Genomic DNA, 21349 nt, shown 5'->3' on the forward strand with positions numbered 1-21349 from the left:
CATGTCCATTAGTGTCTTCAGTAAGGACTGTCATGTCCAGTAATGTCTTCAGTAAGGACTGCCATGTCCATTAATGTCTTCAGTAAGGACTGTCATGTCCAGTAATGTCTTCAGTAAGGACTGCCATGTCCATTAATGTCTTCAGTAAGGACTGCCATGTCCATTAATGTCTTCAGTAAGGACTGCCATGTCCATTAGTGTCTTCAGTAAGGACTGTCATGTCTTCAGTAAGGACTGCCATGTCCATTAATGTATTCAGTAAGGACTGCCATGTCCATTAATGTCTTCAGTAAGGACTGCCATGTCCATTAGTGTCTTCAGTAAGGACTGTCATGTATTCAGTAAGGACTGAATGTAATGTAATGACTGTCATGTCCATTAATGTCTTCAGTAAGGACTGTCATGTCCAGTAATGTCTTCAGTAAGGACTGTCATGTCCAGTAATGTCTTCAGTAAGGACTGTCATGTCCATTAGTGTCTTCAGTAAGGACTGTCATGTCCAGTAATGTCTTCAGTAAGGACTGCCATGTCCATTAATGTCTTCAGTAAGGACTGTTATGTCCATTAGCGTCTTCAGTAAGGACTGTCATGTCCAGTAATGTCTTCAGTAAGGACTGTCATGTCCAGTAGTGTCTTCAGTAAGGACTGTCATGTCCAGTAATGTCTTCAGTAAGGACTGCCATGTCCATTAATGTCTTCAGTAAGGACTGCCATGTCCATTAATGTCTTCAGTAAGGACTGTTATGTCCATTAGCGTCTTCAGTAAGGACTGCCATGTTCATTAATGTCTTCAGTAAGGACTGCCATGTCCATTAATGTCTTCAGTAAGGACTGCCATGTCCATTAATGTCTTCAGTAAGGACTGTTATGTCCATTAGCGTCTTCAGTAAGGACTGCCATGTCCATTAATGTCTTCAGTAAGGACTGTCATGTCTTCAGTAACGACTGCCATGTCCATTAATGTCTTCAGTAATGACTGCCATGTCCATTAATGTCTTCAGTAAGGACTGTTATGTCCATTAGCGTCTTCAGTAAGGACTGTCATGTCCATTAATGTCTTCAGTAAGGACTGCCATGTCCATTAATGTCTTCAGTAATGACTGCCATGTCCATTAATGTCTTCAGTAAGGACTGTTATGTCCATTAGCGTCTTCAGTAAGGACTGCCATGTCCATTAATGTCTTCAGTAAGGACTGCCATGTCCATTAATGTCTTCAGTAAGGACTGCCATGTCCATTAATGTCTTCAGTAAGGACTGTCATGTCTTCAGTAAGGACTGTCATGTCTTCAGTAACGACTGTCGTGTCCATTAATGTCTTCAGTAAGGACTGTCATGTCCATTAGTGTCTTCAGTAAGGACTGCCATGTCCATTAGTGTCTTCAGTAAGGACTGTCATGTCCATTAGTGTCTTCAGTAAGGACTGCCATGTCCATTAGTGTCTTCAGTAAGGACTGTCATGTATTCAGTAAGGACTGCCATGTCCATTAGTGTCTTCAGTAAGGACTGTCATGTATTCAGTAAGGACTGTCATGTCCATTAGTGTCTTCAGTAAGGACTGTCATGTATTCAGTAAGGACTGTCATGTCCATTAGTGTCTTCAGTAAGGACTGTCATGTATTCAGTAAGGACTGTCATGTCCATTAGTGTCTTCAGTAAGGACTGTCATGTATTCAGTAAGGACTGTCATGTCCATTAGTGTCTTCAGTAAGGACTGTCATGTATTCAGTAAGGACTGTCATGTCCATTAGTGTCTTCAGTAAGGACTGTCATGTATTCAGTAAGGACTGTCATGTCCATTAGTGTCTTCAGTAAGGACTGTCATGTATTCAGTAAGGACTGTCATGTCCATTAGTGTCTTCAGTAAGGACTGTCATGTATTCAGTAAGGACTGTCATGTCCATTAGTGTCTTCAGTAAGGACTGTCATGTATTCAGTAAGGACTGTCATGTCCATTAGTGTCTTCAGTAAGGACTGTCATGTATTCAGTAAGGACTGTCATGTCCATTAGTGTCTTCAGTAAGGACTGTCATGTATTCAGTAAGGACTGTCATGTCCATTAGTGTCTTCAGTAAGGACTGTCATGTATTCAGTAAGGACTGTCATGTCCATTAGTGTATTCAGTAAGGACTGTCATGTATTCAGTAAGGACTGTCATGTCCATTAGTGTCTTCAGTAAGGACTGTCATGTATTCAGTAAGGACTGTCATGTCCATTAGTGTCTTCAGTAAGGACTGTCATGTATTCAGTAAGGACTGTCATGTCCATTAGTGTCTTCAGTAAGGACTGTCATGTATTCAGTAAGGACTGTCATGTCCATTAGTGTCTTCAGTAAGGACTGTCATGTATTCAGTAAGGACTGTCATGTATTCAGTAAGGACTGTCATGTCCATTAGTGTCTTCAGTAAGGACTGTCATGTATTCAGTAAGGACTGTCATGTATTCAGTAAGGACTGCCATGTCCATTAGTGTCTTCAGTAAGGACTGCCATGTCCATTAGTGTCTTCAGTAAGGACTGCCATGTCCATTAGTGTCTTCAGTAAGGACTGTCATGTCCATTAGTGTCTTCAGTAAGGACTGTCATGTCCATTAGTGTCTTCAGTAAGGACTGTCATGTCCATTAGTGTCTTCAGTAAGGACTGTCATGTCCATTAGTGTCTTCAGTAAGGACTGCCATGTCCATTAGTGTCTTCAGTAAGGACTGCCATGTCCATTAGTGTCTTCAGTAAGGACTGTCATGTATTCAGTAAGGACTGCCATGTCCATTAGTGTCTTCAGTAAGGACTGCCATGTCCATTAGTGTCTTCAGTAAGGACTGTCATGTCCATTAGTGTCTTCAGTAAGGACTGCCATGTCCATTAGTGTCTTCAGTAAGGACTGTCATGTCCATTAGTGTCTTCAGTAAGGACTGTCATGTATTCAGTAAGGACTGTCATGTCCATTAGTGTCTTCAGTAAGGACTGTCATGTATTCAGTAAGGACTGCCATGTCCATTAGTGTCTTCAGTAAGGACTGTCATGTCCATTAGTGTCTTCAGTAAGGACTGTCATGTCCATTAGTGTCTTCAGTAAGGACTGTCATGTATTCAGTAAGGACTGTCATGTCCATTAGTGTCTTCAGTAAGGACTGTCATGTCCATTAGTGTCTTCAGTAAGGACTGTCATGTCCATTAGTGTCTTCAGTAAGGACTGTCATGTCCATTAGTGTATTTGGTATTTTATTAGGATCTCCATTAACTGTTGCAAAAGCAGCAGCTGCTCTTCCAGGGGTTCCACATGAAACATAATACAGAACATTAATAGACAAGAACAGCTCAAGGACAGAAATACATACATTTAAAAAATGGCACACACGTAGCCTATATATCAATACATACACACAAACTATAATCGTTTAGTCCAATAGGGGAGAGGCGTTGTGCCGCGAGGTGTTGCTTTATCTGGTTTTTGAAATCAGGTTTGCTGTTTTTTTTTGCAATATGAGATGGAAGGAAGTTCCATGCAATAATGTCTCTATATAATACTGTACGCTTTCTTGAATTTGTACTGTACCTGGGGACTGTGAAAAGACCCCTGGTGGCATGTCTGCTGGGATAAGTGTGTGGTGTCAGAGCTGTGTGTAAGTTGACTATGTAAAGACCCCCGGTGGCATGTCTGCTGGGATAAGTGTGTGGTGTCAGAGCTGTGTGTAAGTTGACTATGTAAAGACCCCCGGTGGCATGTCTGCTGGGATAAGTGTGTGGTGTCAGAGCTGTGTGTAAGTTGACTATGTAAAGACCCCCGGTGGCATGTCTGCTGGGATAAGTGTGTGGTGTCAGAGCTGTGTGTAAGTTGACTATGTAAAGACCCCGGTGGCATGTCTGCTGGGATAAGTGTGTGGTGTCAGAGCTGTGTGTAAGTTGACTATGTAAAGACCCCCGGTGGCATGTCTGCTGGGATAAGTGTGTGGTGTCAGAGCTGTGTGTAAGTTGACTATGTAAAGACCCCCGGTGGAATGTCTGCTGGGATAAGTGTGTGGTGTCAGAGCTGTGTGTAAATTGACTATGTAAAGACCCCTGGTGGCATGTATGCTGGGATAAGTGTGTGGTGTCAGAGCTGTGTGTAAATTGACTATGTAAAGACCCCCGGTGGCATGTCTGCTGGGATAAGTGTGTGGTGTCAGAGCTGTGTGTAAATTGACTATGTAAAGACCCCCGGTGGCATGTCTGCTGGGATAAGTGTGTGGTGTCAGAGCTGTGTGTAAATTGACTATGTAAAGACCCCTGGTGGCATGTATGCTGGGATAAGTGTGTGAGTCAGAGCTGTGTGTAAATTGACTATGTAAAGACCCCCGGTGGCATGTCTGCTGGGATAAGTGTGTGGTGTCAGAGCTGTGTGTAAATTGACTATGTAAAGACCCCCGGTGGCATGTCTGCTGGGATAAGTGTGTGGTGTCAGAGCTGTGTGTAAATTGACTATGTAAAGACCCCTGGTGGCATGTATGCTGGGATAAGTGTGTGAGTCAGAGCTGTGTGTAAGTTGACTATGTAAAGACCCCCGGTGGCATGTATGCTGGGATAAGTGTGTGAGTCAGAGCTGTGTGTAAGTTGACTATGAAAAGACCCCCGGTGGCATGTATGCTGGGATAAGTGTGTGAGTCAGAGCTGTGTGTAAGTTGACTATGTAAAGACCCCCGGTGGCATGTCTGCTGGGATAAGTGTGTGGTGTCAGAGCTGTGTGTAAGTTGACTATGTAAAGACCCCCGGTGGCATGTCTGCTGGGATAAGTGTGTGGTGTCAGAGCTGTGTGTAAGTTGACTATGTAAAGACCCCCGGTGGCATGTCTGCTGGGATAAGTGTGTGGTGTCAGAGCTGTGTGTAAGTTGACTATGTAAAGACCCCCGGTGGCATGTCTGCTGGGATAAGTGTGTGGTGTCAGAGCTGTGTGTAAGTTGACTATGTAAAGACCCCCGGTGGCATGTCTGCTGGGATAAGTGTGTGGTGTCAGAGCTGTGTGTAAGTTGACTATGTAAAGACCCCCGGTGGCATGTCTGCTGGGATAAGTGTGTGGTGTCAGAGCTGTGTGTAAGTTGACTATGTAAAGACCCCCGGTGGCATGTCTGCTGGGATAAGTGTGTGGTGTCAGAGCTGTGTGTAAGTTGACTATGTAAAGACCCCGGTGGCATGTCTGCTGGGATAAGTGTGTGGTGTCAGAGCTGTGTGTAAGTTGACTATGTAAAGACCCCGGTGGCATGTCTGCTGGGATAAGTGTGTGGTGTCAGAGCTGTGTGTAAATTGACTATGTAAAGACCCCTGGTGGCATGTATGCTGGGATAAGTGTGTGGTGTCAGAGCTGTGTGTAAATTGACTATGTAAAGACCCCCGGTGGCATGTCTGCTGGGATAAGTGTGTGGTGTCAGAGCTGTGTGTAAATTGACTATGTAAAGACCCCCGGTGGCATGTCTGCTGGGATAAGTGTGTGGTGTCAGAGCTGTGTGTAAATTGACTATGTAAAGACCCCTGGTGGCATGTATGCTGGGATAAGTGTGTGAGTCAGAGCTGTGTGTAAATTGACTATGTAAAGACCCCCGGTGGCATGTCTGCTGGGATAAGTGTGTGGTGTCAGAGCTGTGTGTAAATTGACTATGTAAAGACCCCCGGTGGCATGTATGCTGGGATAAGTGTGTGGTGTCAGAGCTGTGTGTAAATTGACTATGTAAAGACCCCCGGTGGCATGTCTGCTGGGATAAGTGTGTGGTGTCAGAGCTGTGTGTAAATTGACTATGTAAAGACCCCTGGTGGCATGTATGCTGGGATAAGTGTGTGGTGTCAGAGCTGTGTGTAAATTGACTATGTAAAGACCCCTGGTGGCATGTATGCTGGGATAAGTGTGTGAGTCAGAGCTGTGTGTAAGTTGACTATGTAAAGACCCCCGGTGGCATGTCTGCTGGGATAAGTGTGTGAGTCAGAGCTGTGTGTAAGTTGACTATGTAAAGACCCCCGGTGGCATGTATGCTGGGATAAGTGTGTGGTGTCAGAGCTGTGTGTAAATTGACTATGTAAAGACCCCCGGTGGCATGTCTGCTGGGATAAGTGTGTGGTGTCAGAGCTGGGATTTTCAACACATTAACGTTTGTTATAAAAACAAGAAGTGACTCTGATTACAGTCGGTCTCTCCTCTCAGCCAAGAGAGACTGGCAGTCCTCTGATTACAGTCGGTCTCTCCTCTCAGCCAAGAGAGACTGGCAGTCCTCTGATTACAGTCGGTCTCTCCTCTCAGCCAAGAGAGACTGGGCAGCCCTCTGATTACAGTCGGTCTCTCCTCTCAGCCAAGAGAGACTGGGCAGCCCTCTGATTACAGTCGGTCTCTCCTCTCAGCCAAGAGAGACTGGGCAGCCCTCTGATTACAGTCGGTCTCTCCTCTCAGCCAAGAGAGACTGGGCAGCCCTCTGATTACAGTCGGTCTCTCCTCTCAGCCAAGAGAGACTGGGCAGCCCTCTGATTACAGTCGGTCTCTCCTCTCAGCCAAGAGAGACTGGGCAGCCCTCTGATTACAGTCGGTCTCTCCTCTCAGCCAAGAGAGACTGGGCAGCCCTCTGATTACAGTCGGTCTCTCCTCTCAGCCAAGAGAGACTGGGCAGCCCTCTGATTACAGTCGGTCTCTCCTCTCAGCCAAGAGAGACTGGGCAGCCCTCTGATTACAGTCGGTCTCTCCTCTCAGCCAAGAGAGACTGGGCAGCCCTCTGATTACAGTCGGTCTCTCCTCAACTCTCAGCCAAGAGAGACTGGCAGCATAGTATTTACATCAGTCCTCTGATTACAGTCGGTCTCTCCTCTCAGCCAAGAGAGACTGGCAGCATAGTATTTACATCAGTCCTCTGATTACAGTCGGTCTCTCCTCTCAGCCAAGAGAGACTGGCAGCATAGTATTTACATCAGTCCTCTGATTACAGTCAGTCTCTCCTCTCAGCCAAGAGAGACTGGCAGCATAGTATTTACATCAGTCCTCTGATTACAGTCGGTCTCTCCTCTCAGCCAAGAGAGACTGGCAGCATAGTATTTACATCAGTCCTCTGATTACAGTCGGTCTCTCCTCTCAGCCAAGAGAGACTGGCAGCATAGTATTTACATCAGTCCTCTGATTACAGTCGGTCTCTCCTCTCAGCCAAGAGAGACTGGCAGCATAGTATTTACATCAGTCCTCTGATTACAGTCGGTCTCTCCTCTCAGCCAAGAGAGACTGGCAGCATAGTATTTACATCAGTCCTCTGATTACAGTCAGTCTCTCCTCTCAGCCAAGAGAGACTGGCAGCATAGTATTTACATCAGTCCTCTGATTACAGTCGGTCTCTCCTCTCAGCCAAGAGAGACTGGCAGCATAGTATTTACATCAGTCCTCTGATTACAGTCGGTCTCTCCTCTCAGCCAAGAGAGACTGGCAGCATAGTATTTACATCAGTCCTCTGATTACAGTCGGTCTCTCCTCTCAGCCAAGAGAGACTGGCAGCATAGTATTTACATCAGTCCTCTGATTACAATGAAGAGCAAGACGTGCCGCTCTGTTCTGGACCAGCTGCAGCTTAACTAGGTCTTTCTTAGCAGCACTCGACCACACGACTGGACAATAATCAAGATTAGACCAAACTAGAGCCTGCAGAACTTGCTTTGTGGAGTGCGGTGTCAAAAAAACAGAGCAGATCTCTTTATTACAGACAGACCTCTCCCCATCTCTTTATTACAGACAGACCTCTCCCCATCTCTATAGTACAGACAGACCTCTCCCCATCTCTATAGTACAGACAGACCTCTCCCCATCTCTTTATTACAGACAGACCTCTCCCCATCTCTATAGTACAGACAGACCTCTCCCCATCTCTTTATTACAGACAGACCTCTCCCCATCTCTTTATTACAGACAGACCTCTCCTCATCTCTATATTATGACAGACCTCTCCCCATCTCTATATTACAGACAGACCTCTCCCCATCTCTTTATTACAGACAGACCTCTCCCCATCTCTATATTACAGACAGACCTCTCCCCATCTCTATATTACAGACAGACCTCTCCCCATCTCTATATTACAGACAGACCTCTCCTCATCTCTATATTACAGACAGACCTCTCCCCATCTCTTCATTACAGACAGACCTCTCCCCATCTCTTTATTACAGACAGACCTCTCCCCATCTCTATATTACAGACAGACCTCTCCCCATCTCTTTATTACAGACAGACCTCTCCCCATCTCTATATTACAGACAGACCTCTCCCTATCTCTTTATTACAGACAGACCTCTCCCCATCTCTTTATTACAGCCAGACCTCTCCCCATCTCTTTATTACAGACAGACCTCTCCCCATCTCTTTATTACAGACAGACCTCTCCTCATCTCTATATTACAGACAGACCTCTCCCCATCTCTTCATTACAGACAGACCTCTCCCCATCTCTTCATTACAGACAGACCTCTCCCCATCTCTATATTACAGACAGACCTCTCCCCATCTCTTTATTACAGACAGACCTCTCCCCATCTCTTTATTACAGACAGACCTCTCCCCATCTCTATATTATGACAGACCTCTCCCCATCTCTTTATTACAGACAGACCTCTCCCCATCTCTTTATTACAGACAGACCTCTCCCCATCTCTATATTACAGACAGACCTCTCCCCATCTCTTCATTACAGACAGACCTCTCCCCATCTCTTCATTACAGACAGACCTCTCCCCATCTCTATATTACAGACAGACCTCTCCCCATCTCTTCATTACAGACAGACCTCTCCCCATCTCTTCATTACAGACAGACCTCTCCCCATCTCTATATTACAGACAGACCTCTCCCCATCTCTTTATTACAGACAGACCTCTCCCCATCTCTTTATTACAGACAGACCTCTCCCCATCTCTATATTATGACAGACCTCTCCCCATCTCTTTATTACAGACAGACCTCTCCCCATCTCTTTATTACAGACAGACCTCTCCCCATCTCTATATTACAGACAGACCTCTCCCCATCTCTTTATTACAGACAGACCTCTCCTCATCTCTATATTACAGACAGACCTCTCCCCATCTCTTCATTACAGACAGACCTCTCCCCATCTCTTCATTACAGACAGACCTCTCCCCATCTCTATATTACAGACAGACCTCTCCCCATCTCTTTATTACAGACAGACCTCTCCCCATCTCTTTATTACAGACAGACCTCTCCCCATCTCTTTATTACGGACAGACCTCTCCTCATCTCTATATTACAGACAGACCTCTCCCCATCTCTTCATTACAGACAGACCTCTCCTCATCTCTATATTACAGACAGACCTCTCCCCATCTTTACAACCATTGAATCTACATAAGGTCCCACAGTTGACAGTGCAGGTCAGAGCAAAAACCAAGCCATGAGGTTGAAGGAATTGTCCATAGAGCTCCGAGACAGGATTGTGTTGAGGCACAGATCTGGGGGAAGGGTACCAAAACATTTCTGCAGCATTGAAGGTCCCCAAGAACACAGTGGCCTCCATCATTCTTAAATGGAAGAAGTTTAGAACCACCAAGACCCTTCCTAGAGCTGGATGCCCGGCCAAACTGACCAATCAGGGGTGAAAGGTCAGGCAGGTGACCAAGAACCTAATGGTCACTCTGACAAAGATCCAGAGTTGATCTGTGGAGATGGGAGAACCTTCCTAAAGGACAACCATCAGACCTTTATGGTAAAGTGGCCAGACAGAAGCCACTCCTCAGTCCTCGGTTTGCCAAAGGGCACCTAAAGACTCTCAGACCATGAGAAACCAGATTCTCTGGTCTGATGAAACCAACATTGAACTATTTGGCCTGAATGCTAAGTATCATGTCTGTAGGAAACCAGGCACCTCTCATCACCTGGCCAATACCATCCATACAGTGAAGCATGGAGGTGGCAGTTTTTCAGCTGCACAGACTGGGAGACTAGTCAGTATCAAGAGAAAGATGAACGGAGAGCTCAGGACCTCAGACTGGTTCACCTTCCAACAGGACAACAACCCTAAGCACACAGCCAAGACAACGCAGGAGTGGCTTCGGGACTCTGCGTGTCCTTTGATTGGCCCAGCCAGAGCTGGTCCCCAGCCAGACCCAATCAAACACCTCTGGAGAGACCTGAAAATAGCTGTGTGGCGACGCTCCCCATCCAACCTGACAGAGCTTTAGAGGGTCTGCAGAGAAGAATGGGAGAAACTATTGATAAATCAATTCCAATTAAATCAAATCGTATTGGTCACAGACAAATGGTTAGCAGATGTTAATGCTGAGTGTAGCGAAATGCTCGTGCGTCTAGTTCCGACCATGCAGTAATATCTAACAAGTAGTCTAACAATTCCACAACTACTACCTTATACACACAAGTGTAAAGGGATAAAGAATATATATGTACATATACATATATATGAATGAGTGATGGTACAGAACGGCATAGGCAAGATACAGTAGATGGTATCGAGTACAGTATATACATATGAGATGAGTATGTAAACAAAGTGGCATAGTTAAAGTGGCTAGTGATACATGTATTACATAAGGATGCAGTAGATGATATAGAGTACAGTATATACATATGAGATGAGTAATGTATAGACTAAGATACAGTAGAATAGTATACACTAGATGACTGCTAGGGGGTATGATAGAGTACAGTGTATATATATGAGATGAGTAATGTAGGGTATGTAAACAAGATGCAGTAGATGGTATAGAGTACGGTATTCATATGAGATGAGTAATGTAGGGTATGTTAACATTATATTAAGGGGCATTGTTTAAAGTGACTAGTGATACATGTATTACATAAAGATGCAATAGATGATATAGAGTACAGTATATACATATACATATGAGATGAGTAATGTAGGGTATGTTAACATTATATTAAGGGGCATTGTTTAAAGTGGCTAGTGATACATTTATTACATCCAATTTTTAATTATTAAAGATGAGTCAGTGTGTTGGCAGCAGCCACTCAATGTTAGTGATGGCTGTTTAACAACCCCCCCCCCCCCCCCCCCCACAGGACGGGGTTGAGACCCAGGGTCTCGAGCTTAATGACAAGTTTGGAGGGTACTGTGGTGTTAAATGCTGAGCTGTAATCAATGCAATGAACAGCATTCTTACATACAGTGGGGCAAAAAAGTATTTAGTCAGCCACCAATTGTGCAAGTTCTCCCACTTAAAAAGATGAGAGAGGCCTGTAATTTTCATCATAGGTACACTTCAACGATGACAAACAAAATGAGAAAATTGTAGGAGTTTAATGAATTTATTTGCAAATTATGGTGAAAATAAGTATTTGGTCAATAACAAAAAGTTTATCTCAACAGAGGTCAAACGTTTTCTGTAAGTCTTCACAAGGTTTTCACACACTGTTGCTGGTATTTTGGCCCATTCCTCCATGCAGATCTCCCCTAGAGCAGTGATGTTTTGGGGCTGTTGCTGGGCAACACGGACTTTCAACTCCCTCCAAAGATTTTCTATGGGGTTGAGATCTGGAGACTGGCTAGGCCACTACAGGACCTTGAAATGCTTCTTACGAAGCCACTCCTTCGTTGCCCGTGCGGTGTGTTTGGGATCATTGTCATGCTGAAAGACCCAGCCACGTTTCATCTTCAATGCCCTTGCTGATGGAAGGAGTTTTTCACTCAAAATCTCACAATACATGGCCCCATTCATTCTTTCCTTTACACGGATCAGTCATCAGTCGTCCTGGTCCCTTTGCAGAAAAACAGCCCCAAAGCATCTGTCTCTCACCCACCATACCTGCCTGGTCCTGCATGTCTCCCACCCACCATACCTGCCTGGTCCTGCCTGTCTCTCACCCACCATACCTGCCTGGTCCTGTCTGTCTCTCACCCACCATACCTGCCTGGTCCTGCCTGTCTCTCACCCACCATACCTGCCTGGTCCTGCATGTCTCCCACCCACCATACCTGCCTGGTCCTGCATGTCTCTCACCCACCATACCTGCCTGGTCCTGCATGTCTCTCACCCACCATACCTGCCTGGTCCTGCATGTCTCTCACCCACCATACCTGCCTGGTCCTGCATGTCTCTCACCCACCATACCTGCCTGGTCCTGCATGTCTCTCACCCACCATACCTGCCTGGTCCTGCCTGTCTCTCACCCACCATACCTGCCTGGTCCTGTCTGTCTCCCACCCAACCTGTGGTCCATGAGAGAGAGAGAGATGGGGAGCGGCCCATTGTAGATCCCACTCTGCCTGTCTCCTCCCTGTGGTCCATGAGAGAGAGAGAGATGGGGAGCGGCCCATTGTAGATCCCACTCTACCTGCTCCTCCCTGTGGTCCATGAGAGAGAGAGAGATGGGGAGCGGCCCATTGTAGATCCCACTCTCCCTGCTCCTCCCTGTGGTCCATGAGAGAGAGAGAGAGATGGGGAGCGGCCCATTGTAGATCCCACTCTACCTGCTCCTCCCTGTGGTCCATGAGAGAGAGAGAGATGGGGAGCGGCCCATTGTAGATCCCACTCTACCTGCTCCTCCCTGTGGTCCATGAGAGAGAGAGAGATGGGGAGCGGCCCATTGTAGATCCCACTCTCCCTGTCTCCTCCTGCTCCTCCCTGTGGTCCATGAGAGAGAGAGAGATGGGGAGCGGCCCATTGTAGATCCCACTCTCCCTGCTCCTCCCTGTGGTCCATGAGAGAGAGAGAGATGGGGAGCGGCCCATTGTAGATCCCACTCTCCCTGCTCCTCCCTGTGGTCCATGAGAGAGAGAGAGATGGGGAGCAGCCCATTGTAGATCCCACTCTACCTGCTCCTCCCTGTGGTCCATGAGAGAGAGAGAGATGGGGAGCGGCCCATTGTAGATCCCACTCTACCTGCTCCGCCTGCTCCTCCCTGTGGTCCATGAGAGAGAGAGAGATGGGGAGCGGCACATTGTAGATCCCACTCTCCCTGTCTCCTCCTGCTCCTCCCTGTGGTCCATGAGAGAGAGAGAGATGGGGAGCGGCCCATTGTAGATCCCACTCTTCCTGCTCCTCCCTGTGGTCCATGAGAGAGAGAGAGATGGGGAGCGGCCCATTGTAGATCCCACTCTACCTGCTCCTCCCTGTGGTCCATGAGAGAGAGAGAGATGGGGAGCGGCCCATTGTAGATCCCACTCTACCTGTCTTGGACCCCTCATTAGAATGCAGCCTTGTTGTTCAGAAGAAACAGTGTTTTATGCACTAACCTTCTCTGTGGTGACGGGGCGACCCACTGAAAGGTCAGAGAGAGACAGTGTGTTTAATGGAATGGTACTTAAAATAAGAGGGTAGGAAGGAGGCAGGGACACAGCAAGGATTAAGGAGGAGTCTGGATCCATTTGCAGATTTCTTTGTCCTACTGATGTCCTATTACCATACTAGTGGTCTATTACCATACTAGTGGTCTATTACCATACTAGTGGTCTATTACCATAATAGTGGTCTATTACCATACTAGTGGTCTATTACCATACTAGTGGTCTATTACCATACTAGTGGTCTATTACCATACTAGTGGTCTATTACCATACTAGTGGTCTATTACCATAGTAGTGGTCTATTACCATACTAGTGGTCTATTACCATACTAGTGGTCTATTACCATACTAGAGGTCTATTACCATACTAGTGGTCTTCTACCATAATAGTGGTCTATTACCATACTAGTGGTCTATTACCATACTAGTGGTATTTTACCATACTAGTGGTCTATTACCATACTAGTGGTCTATTACCATACTAGAGGTCTATTACCATACTAGTGGTCTATTACCATACTAGTGGTCTATTACCATACTAGTGGTCTATTACCATACTAGTGGTCTATTACCATACTAGTGGTCTATTACCATACTAGAGGTATATTACCATACTAGTGGTCTATTACCATACTAGTGGTCTATTACCATACTAGTGGCCTATTACCATACTAGTGGTCTATTACCATACTAGAGGTATATTACCATACTAGTGGTCTATTACCATACTAGTGGTCTATTACCATACTAGTGGTATATTACCATACTAGTGGTCTATTACCATACTAGTGGTCTATTACCATACTAGTGGTCTATTACCATACTAGTGGTATATTACCATACTAGTGGTCTATTACCATACTAGTGGTCTATTACCATACTAGTGGTCTATTACCATACTAGTGGTCTATTACCATACTAGTGGTCTATTACCATACTAGTGGTCTATTACCATACTAGTGGTCTATTACCATACTAGTGGTCTATTACCATACTAGTGGTCTATTACCATACTAGTGGTCTATTACCATACTAGTGGTCTATTACCATACTAGTGGTCTATTACCATACTAGTGGTCTATTACCATACTAGTGGTCTATTACCATACTAGTGGTCTATTACCATACTAGTGGTCTATTACCATACTAGTGGTCTATTACCATACTAGTGGTCTATTACCATACTAGTGGTCTATTACCATACTAGTGGTCTATTACCATACTAGTGGTCTATTACCATACTAGTGGTCTATTACCATACTAGTGGTCTATTACCATACTAGTGGTCTATTACCATAATAGTGGTCTATTACCATACTAGTGGTCTATTACCATACTAGTGGTCTATTACCATAATAGTGGTCTATTACCATACTAGTGGTCTATTACCATACTAGTGGTCTATTACCATACTAGTGGTCTATTACCATGGTGGACCATATTAACTCCTCCCCCCCTTTCTCTGTCCCTCATTTACTTATCTTGTCCTCTCTCTCTCTCAATTCAATTCAAGGGCTTTATTGGCATGGGAAACATGTGTTATCATTGCCAAAGCAAGTGAGGTAGATAATATACAAAAGTGAAATAAACAATAAAAATTAACAGTAAACATTACACATACAGACGTTCCAAAAGAATAAAGACATTACAAATGTAATATTATACATATATATATATACAGTGTTGTAACAATGTACAAATGGTTAAAGGACATAAGATAAAATAAATAAGCATAGATATGGGTTGTATTTACAATGGTGTTTGTTCTTCACTGGTTGCCCTTTTCTCGTGGCAACAGGTCACAAATCTTGCTGCTGTGACGTCACACTGTGGTATTTCACCCAGTAGATATGGGAGTTTATCAACATTGGATTTGTTTTCGAATTCTTTGTGGATCTGTGTAATCTGAGGGAAATATGTGTCTCTAATATGGTCATACATTTGGCAGGAGGTTAGGAAGCGCAGCTTAGTTTCTACCTCATTTTGTAGGCAGTGAGCACATAGCCTGTCTTCTCTTGAGAGCCATGTCTGCCTACGGCGGCCTTTCTCAATAGCAAGGCTATGCTCACTGAGTCTGTACATAGTCAAAGCTTTCCTTAAGTTTGGGTCAGTCACAGTGGTCAGGTATTCTGCCACTGTGTACTCTCTGTTTAGGGCCAAATAGCATTCTAGTTTGCTCTGTTTTTTTGTTAATTCTTTCCAATGTGTCAAGTAATTATCTTTTTGTTTTCTCATGATTTGGTTGGGTCTAATTGTGCTGTTGTCCTGGGGCTCTGTAGGGTGTGTTTGTGTTTGTGAACAGAGCCCCAGGACCAGCTTGCTTAGGGGACTCTTCTCCAGGTTCATCTCTCTGTAGGTGATGGCTTTGTTATGGAAGGTTTGGGAATCGCTTCCTTTTTTGTGGTTGTAGAATTTAACGGCTCTTTTCTGGATATTGATCATTAGTGGGTATCGGCCTAATTCTGCTCTGCGTGCATTATTTGGTGTTCTACGTTGTACACGGAGGATATTTTTGCAGAATCCTGCATGCAGAGTTTCAATTTGGTGTTTGTCCCATTTTGTGAAGTCTTGGTTGGTGAGCGGACCCCAGACCTCACAACCATAAAGTGCAATGGGCTCTATGACTGATTCAAGTATTTTTAGCCAGATCCTAATTGGTATGTTGAAATGTATGTTCCTTTTCATGGCATAGAATGCCCTTCTTGCCTTGTCTCTCAGATCGTTCACAGCTTTGTGGAAGTTACCTGTGGCGCTGATGTTTAGGCCAGGGTATGTATAGTTATTTTTGTACTCTGGGGCAACAGTGTCTAGATGGAATTTGTATTTGTGGCCCTGGCGACTGGACCTTTTTTGGAACACCATTATTTTGGTCTTACTGAGATTTACTGTCAGGGCCCAGGTCTGACAGAATCTGAAGAATATCTAGGTGCTGCTGTAGACCCTCCTTGGTCGGTGACAGAAGCACCAGATCATCAGCAAACAGTAGACATTTGACTTCAGATTCTAGTAGGGTGAGGCCGGGTGCTGCAGACTGTTCTAGTGCCCGCGCCAATTCGTTGATATATATATGTTGAAGAGGGTGGGGCTTAAGCTGCATCCCTGTCTCACCCCACGACCCCTCTTCCCTCCATCTCCTCTTCCCTCCATCCCTTCTCCCTCCACCCCATCTTCCCTCCTTCCCTTCTCCCTCCACCCCATCTTCCCTCTTTCCCTTCTCCCTCCACCCCATCTTCCCTCCTTCCCTTCTCCCTCCACCCCATCTTCCCTCCTTCCCTTCTCCCTCCACCCCATCTTCCCTCCTTCCCTTCTCCCTCCACCCCATCTTCCCTCCTTCCCTTCTCCCTCCATCCCATCTTCCCTCCATCCCTTCTCCCTCCATCTCCTCTCCTCATCTGACACACAGTCAGGACATATTCATTTAGTGTTCCTTTCCAGAGTGACGCTATCTTCAGGCAGATCATGTGTGTGTTGATAAGGCAGTACTCTCTCTCCACTCCTCTCCCCTCTCCACTCCTCTATCTCTTCTCTCTCCACTCATCTCCTTCCACTTCTCTCATATATCTCCTCTCTCTCCACTATCTCATCTCTCTCCACACCTCTCCCCTATCTCCTCTCTCTTCACACCTCTCATCTATCTCCTCTCTCTCCTCTCCACTCCTCTCCTCTCTATCCAGTCCTATACTCTCTCATCTCTCTCCACTCCTCTCCTCTCTTTCGACCCCTCTCCTCTCCTCTCCTCTCCTCTCCTCTCCTCTCCTCTCCTCTCCTCTCCTCTCCTCTCTCTCTCCTTACTCTCCCCTGTAGTTCTGAACCATATGTATTAACTGGGAGGAAACAATGTATGTCTGATGATTGGGTGTATTTCTACACCCTCACGCCTTGTTCTGCCTCTCTCCCTTTGGTCTATTTGGCTCCTAATGCACTGGGGAAATCACCTGATTTGTAGCTAGTCCCTCTAGGAGCTACTGCTGGGAGGATAACCTACTGCTGGGAGGATAACCTACTGCTGGGAGGATGACCTACTGCTGGGAGGATAACCTACTGCTGGGAGGATGACCTACTGCTGGGAGGATAACCTACTGCTGGGAGGATAACCTACTGCTGGGAGGATAACCTACTGCTGGGAGGATAACCTACTGATGGGAGGATGACCTACTGCTGGGAGGATAACCTACTGCTGGGAGGATAACCTACTGATGGGAGGATAACCTACTGATGGGAGGATAACCTACTGCTGGGAGGATGACCTACTGCTGGGAGGATAACCTACTGATGGGAGGATGACCTACTGCTGGGAGGATAACCTACTGCTGGGAGGATGACCTACTGCTGGGAGGATAACCTACTGATGGGAGGATGACCTACTGCAAGGATGATGACCTACTGCTGGGAGGATGACCTACTGCTGGGAGGATGACATACTGCTGGGATGATGACATACTGCTGGGAGGATAACCTACTGCTGGGAGGATAACCTACTGCTGGGAGGATAACCTACTGCTGGGAGGATAACCTACTGCTGGGAGGATGACCTACTGCTGGGAGGATAACCTACTGCTGGGAGGATAATAACCTACTGCTGGGAGGATGACCTACTGCTGGGAGGATAACCTACTGCTGGGAGGATGACCTACTGCTGGGAGGATGACATACTGCTGGGATGATGACCTACTGCTGGGATGATGACCTACTGCTGTGATCAAATCAAATCAAATGTATTTATATAGCCCTTCGTACATCAGCTGATATCTCAAAGTGCTGTACAGAAACCCAGCCTAAAACCCCAAACAGCAAGCAATGCAGGTGTAGAAGCACCGTGGCTAGGAAAAACTCCCTAGAAAGACCAAAACCTAGGAAGAAACCTAGAGAGGAACCAGGCTATGTGGGGTGGCCAGTCCTCTTCTGGCTGTGCCGGGTGGAGTTTATAACAGAACATGGCCAAGATGTTCAAATGTTCATAAATGACCAGCATGGTCGAATAATAATAAGGCAGAACAGTTGAAACTGGAGCAGCAGCACAGTCAGGTGGACTGGGGACAGCAAGGAGTCATCATGTCAGGTAGTCCTGGGGCATGGTCCTAGGGCTCAGGTCAGTTGAAACTGGAGCAGCAGCATGGCCAGATGGACTGGGGACAGCAAGGAGTCATCATGTCAGGTAGTCCTGAGGCATGGTCCTAGGGCTCAGGTCAGTTGAAACTGGAGCAGCAGCATGGCCAGATGGACTGGGGACAGCAAGGAGCCATCATGTCAGGTAGTCCTGGGGCATGGTCCTAGGGCTCAGGTCCTCAGAGAAAGAGAAAGAAAGAGAGAAGGAGAGAATTAGAGAACGCACTTAGATTCACACAGGACACCGAATAGGACAGGAGAAGTACTCCAGATATAACAAACTGACCCTAGCCCCCCGACACATAAACTACTGCAGCATAAATACTGGAGGCTGAGACAGGAGGGGTCAGGAGACACTGTGGCCCCATCCGAGGACACCCCCGGACAGGGCCAAACAGGAAGGATATAACCCCACCCACTTTGCCAAAGCACAGCCCCCACACCACTAGAGATTATCTACTGCTGGGAGGATAACCTACTGCTGGGATGATAACCGACTGCTGGGAGGATAACCTACTGCTGGGATGATGACCTACTGCTGGGAGGATTACTGCTGGGAGGATAACCTACTGATGGGAGGATAACCTACTGCTGGGAGGATAACCTACTGCTGGGAGGATTACTGCTGGGAGGATAACCTACTGCTGGGAGGATAACCTACTGCTGGGAGGATAAACTACTGCTGGGAGGATGACCTACTGCTGGGAGGATGACCTACTGCTGGGAGGATAACCTACTGCTGGGAGGATGACCTACTGCTGGGAGGATGACCTACTGCTGGGAGGATAACCTACTGCTGGGAGGATGACCTACTGCTGGGAGGATAACCTACTGCTGGGAGGATAACCTACTGCTGGGAGGATGACCTACTGCTGGGAGGATAACCTACTGCTGGGAGGATGACCTACTGCTGGGAGGATAACCTACTGCTGGGAGGATAACCTACTGCTGGGAGGATAACCTACTGCTGGGAGGATGACCTACTGCTGGGAGGATGACCTACTGCTGGGAGGATAACCTACTGCTGGGAGGATGACCTACTGCTGGGAGGATAACCTACTGCTGGGAGGATGACCTACTGCTGGGAGGATGACCTACTGCTGGGAGGATAACCTACTGATGGGAGGATGACCTACTGCTGGGAGGATGACCTACTGATGGGAGGATGACCTACTGCTGGGAGGATAACCTACTGATGGGAGGATGACCTACTGCTGGGAGGATGACCTACTGATGGGAGGATAACCTACTGCTGGGAGGATGACCTACTGCTGGAAGGATAACCTACTGCTGGGAGGATGACATACTGCTGGGAGGATGACATACTGCTGGGATGATGACCTACTGCTGGGATGATGACCTACTGCTGTGATCAAATCAAATCAAATGTATTTATATAGCCCTTCGTACATCAGCTGATATCTCAAAGTGCTGTACAGAAACCCAGCCTAAAACCCCAAACAGCAAGCAATGCAGGTGTAGAAGCACCGTGGCTAGGAAAAACTCCCTAGAAAGACCAAAACCTAGGAAGAAACCTAGAGAGGAACCAGGCTATGTGGGGTGGCCAGTCCTCTTCTGGCTGTGCCGGGTGGAGATTATAACAGAACATGGCCAAGATGTTCAAATGTTCATAAATGACCAGCATGGTCGAATAATAATAAGGCAGAACAGTTGAAACTGGAGCAGCAGCACAGTCAGGTGGACTGGGGACAGCAAGGAGTCATCATGTCAGGTAGTCCTGGGGCATGGTCCTAGGGCTCAGGTCAGTTGAAACTGGAGCAGCAGCATGGCCAGATGGACTGGGGACAGCAAGGAGTCATCATGTCAGGTAGTCCTGAGGCATGGTCCTAGGGCTCAGGTCAGTTGAAACTGGAGCAGCAGCATGGCCAGATGGACTGGGGACAGCAAGGAGCCATCATGTCAGGTAGTCCTGGGGCATGGTCCTAGGGCTCAGGTCCTCAGAGAAAGAGAAAGAAAGAGAGAAGGAGAGAATTAGAGAACGCACTTAGATTCACACAGGACACCGAATAGGACAGGAGAAGTACTCCAGATATAACAAACTGACCCTAGCCCCCCGACACATAAACTACTGCAGCATAAATACTGGAGGCTGAGACAGGAGGGGTCAGGAGACACTGTGGCCCCATCCGAGGACACCCCCGGACAGGGCCAAACAGGAAGGATATAACCCCACCCACTTTGCCAAAGCACAGCCCCCACACCACTAGAGATTATCTACTGCTGGGAGGATAACCTACTGCTGGGATGATAACCTACTGCTGGGAGGATAACCTACTGCTGGGAGGATGACCTACTGCTGGGAGGATAACCTACTGCTGGGAGGATAACCTACTGCTGGGAGGATAACCTACTGCTGGGAGGATGACCTACTGCTGGGAGGATGACCTACTGCTGGGAGGATAACCTACTGCTGGGAGGATGACCTACTGCTGGGAGGATAACCTACTGCTGGGAGGATGACCTACTGCTGGGAGGATGACCTACTGCTGGGAGGATAACCTACTGATGGGAGGATGACCTACTGCTGGGAGGATGACCTACTGATGGGAGGATGACCTACTGCTGGGAGGATAACCTACTGATGGGAGGATGACCTACTGCTGGGAGGATGACCTACTGATGGGAGGATAACCTACTGCTGGGAGGATGACCTACTGCTGGAAGGATAACCTACTGCTGGGAGGATGACATACTGCTGGGAGGATGACATACTGCTGGGATGATGACCTACTGCTGGGATGATGACCTACTGCTGTGATCAAATCAAATCAAATGTATTTATATAGCCCTTCGTACATCAGCTGATATCTCAAAGTGCTGTACAGAAACCCAGCCTAAAACCCCAAACAGCAAGCAATGCAGGTGTAGAAGCACCGTGGCTAGGAAAAACTCCCTAGAAAGACCAAAACCTAGGAAGAAACCTAGAGAGGAACCAGGCTATGTGGGGTGGCCAGTCCTCTTCTG

The 21349-nt window shown here is 46.8% G+C and overlaps 1 protein-coding gene across 1 annotated transcript in view; it reads left to right on the forward strand.

Moving 5' to 3' along the window:
• The window catches only part of LOC115115257 (partitioning defective 3 homolog B-like), a 448345-nt gene that overhangs the window by 182293 nt on the left and 244703 nt on the right, over nucleotides 1-21349 (forward strand). The gene's annotated exons all lie outside the window — the stretch shown is intronic.

This window comes from Oncorhynchus nerka, linkage group LG3 (genome assembly GCF_034236695.1).
Source record: "Oncorhynchus nerka isolate Pitt River linkage group LG3, Oner_Uvic_2.0, whole genome shotgun sequence".
Lineage (NCBI taxonomy): Eukaryota > Metazoa > Chordata > Actinopteri > Salmoniformes > Salmonidae > Oncorhynchus > Oncorhynchus nerka.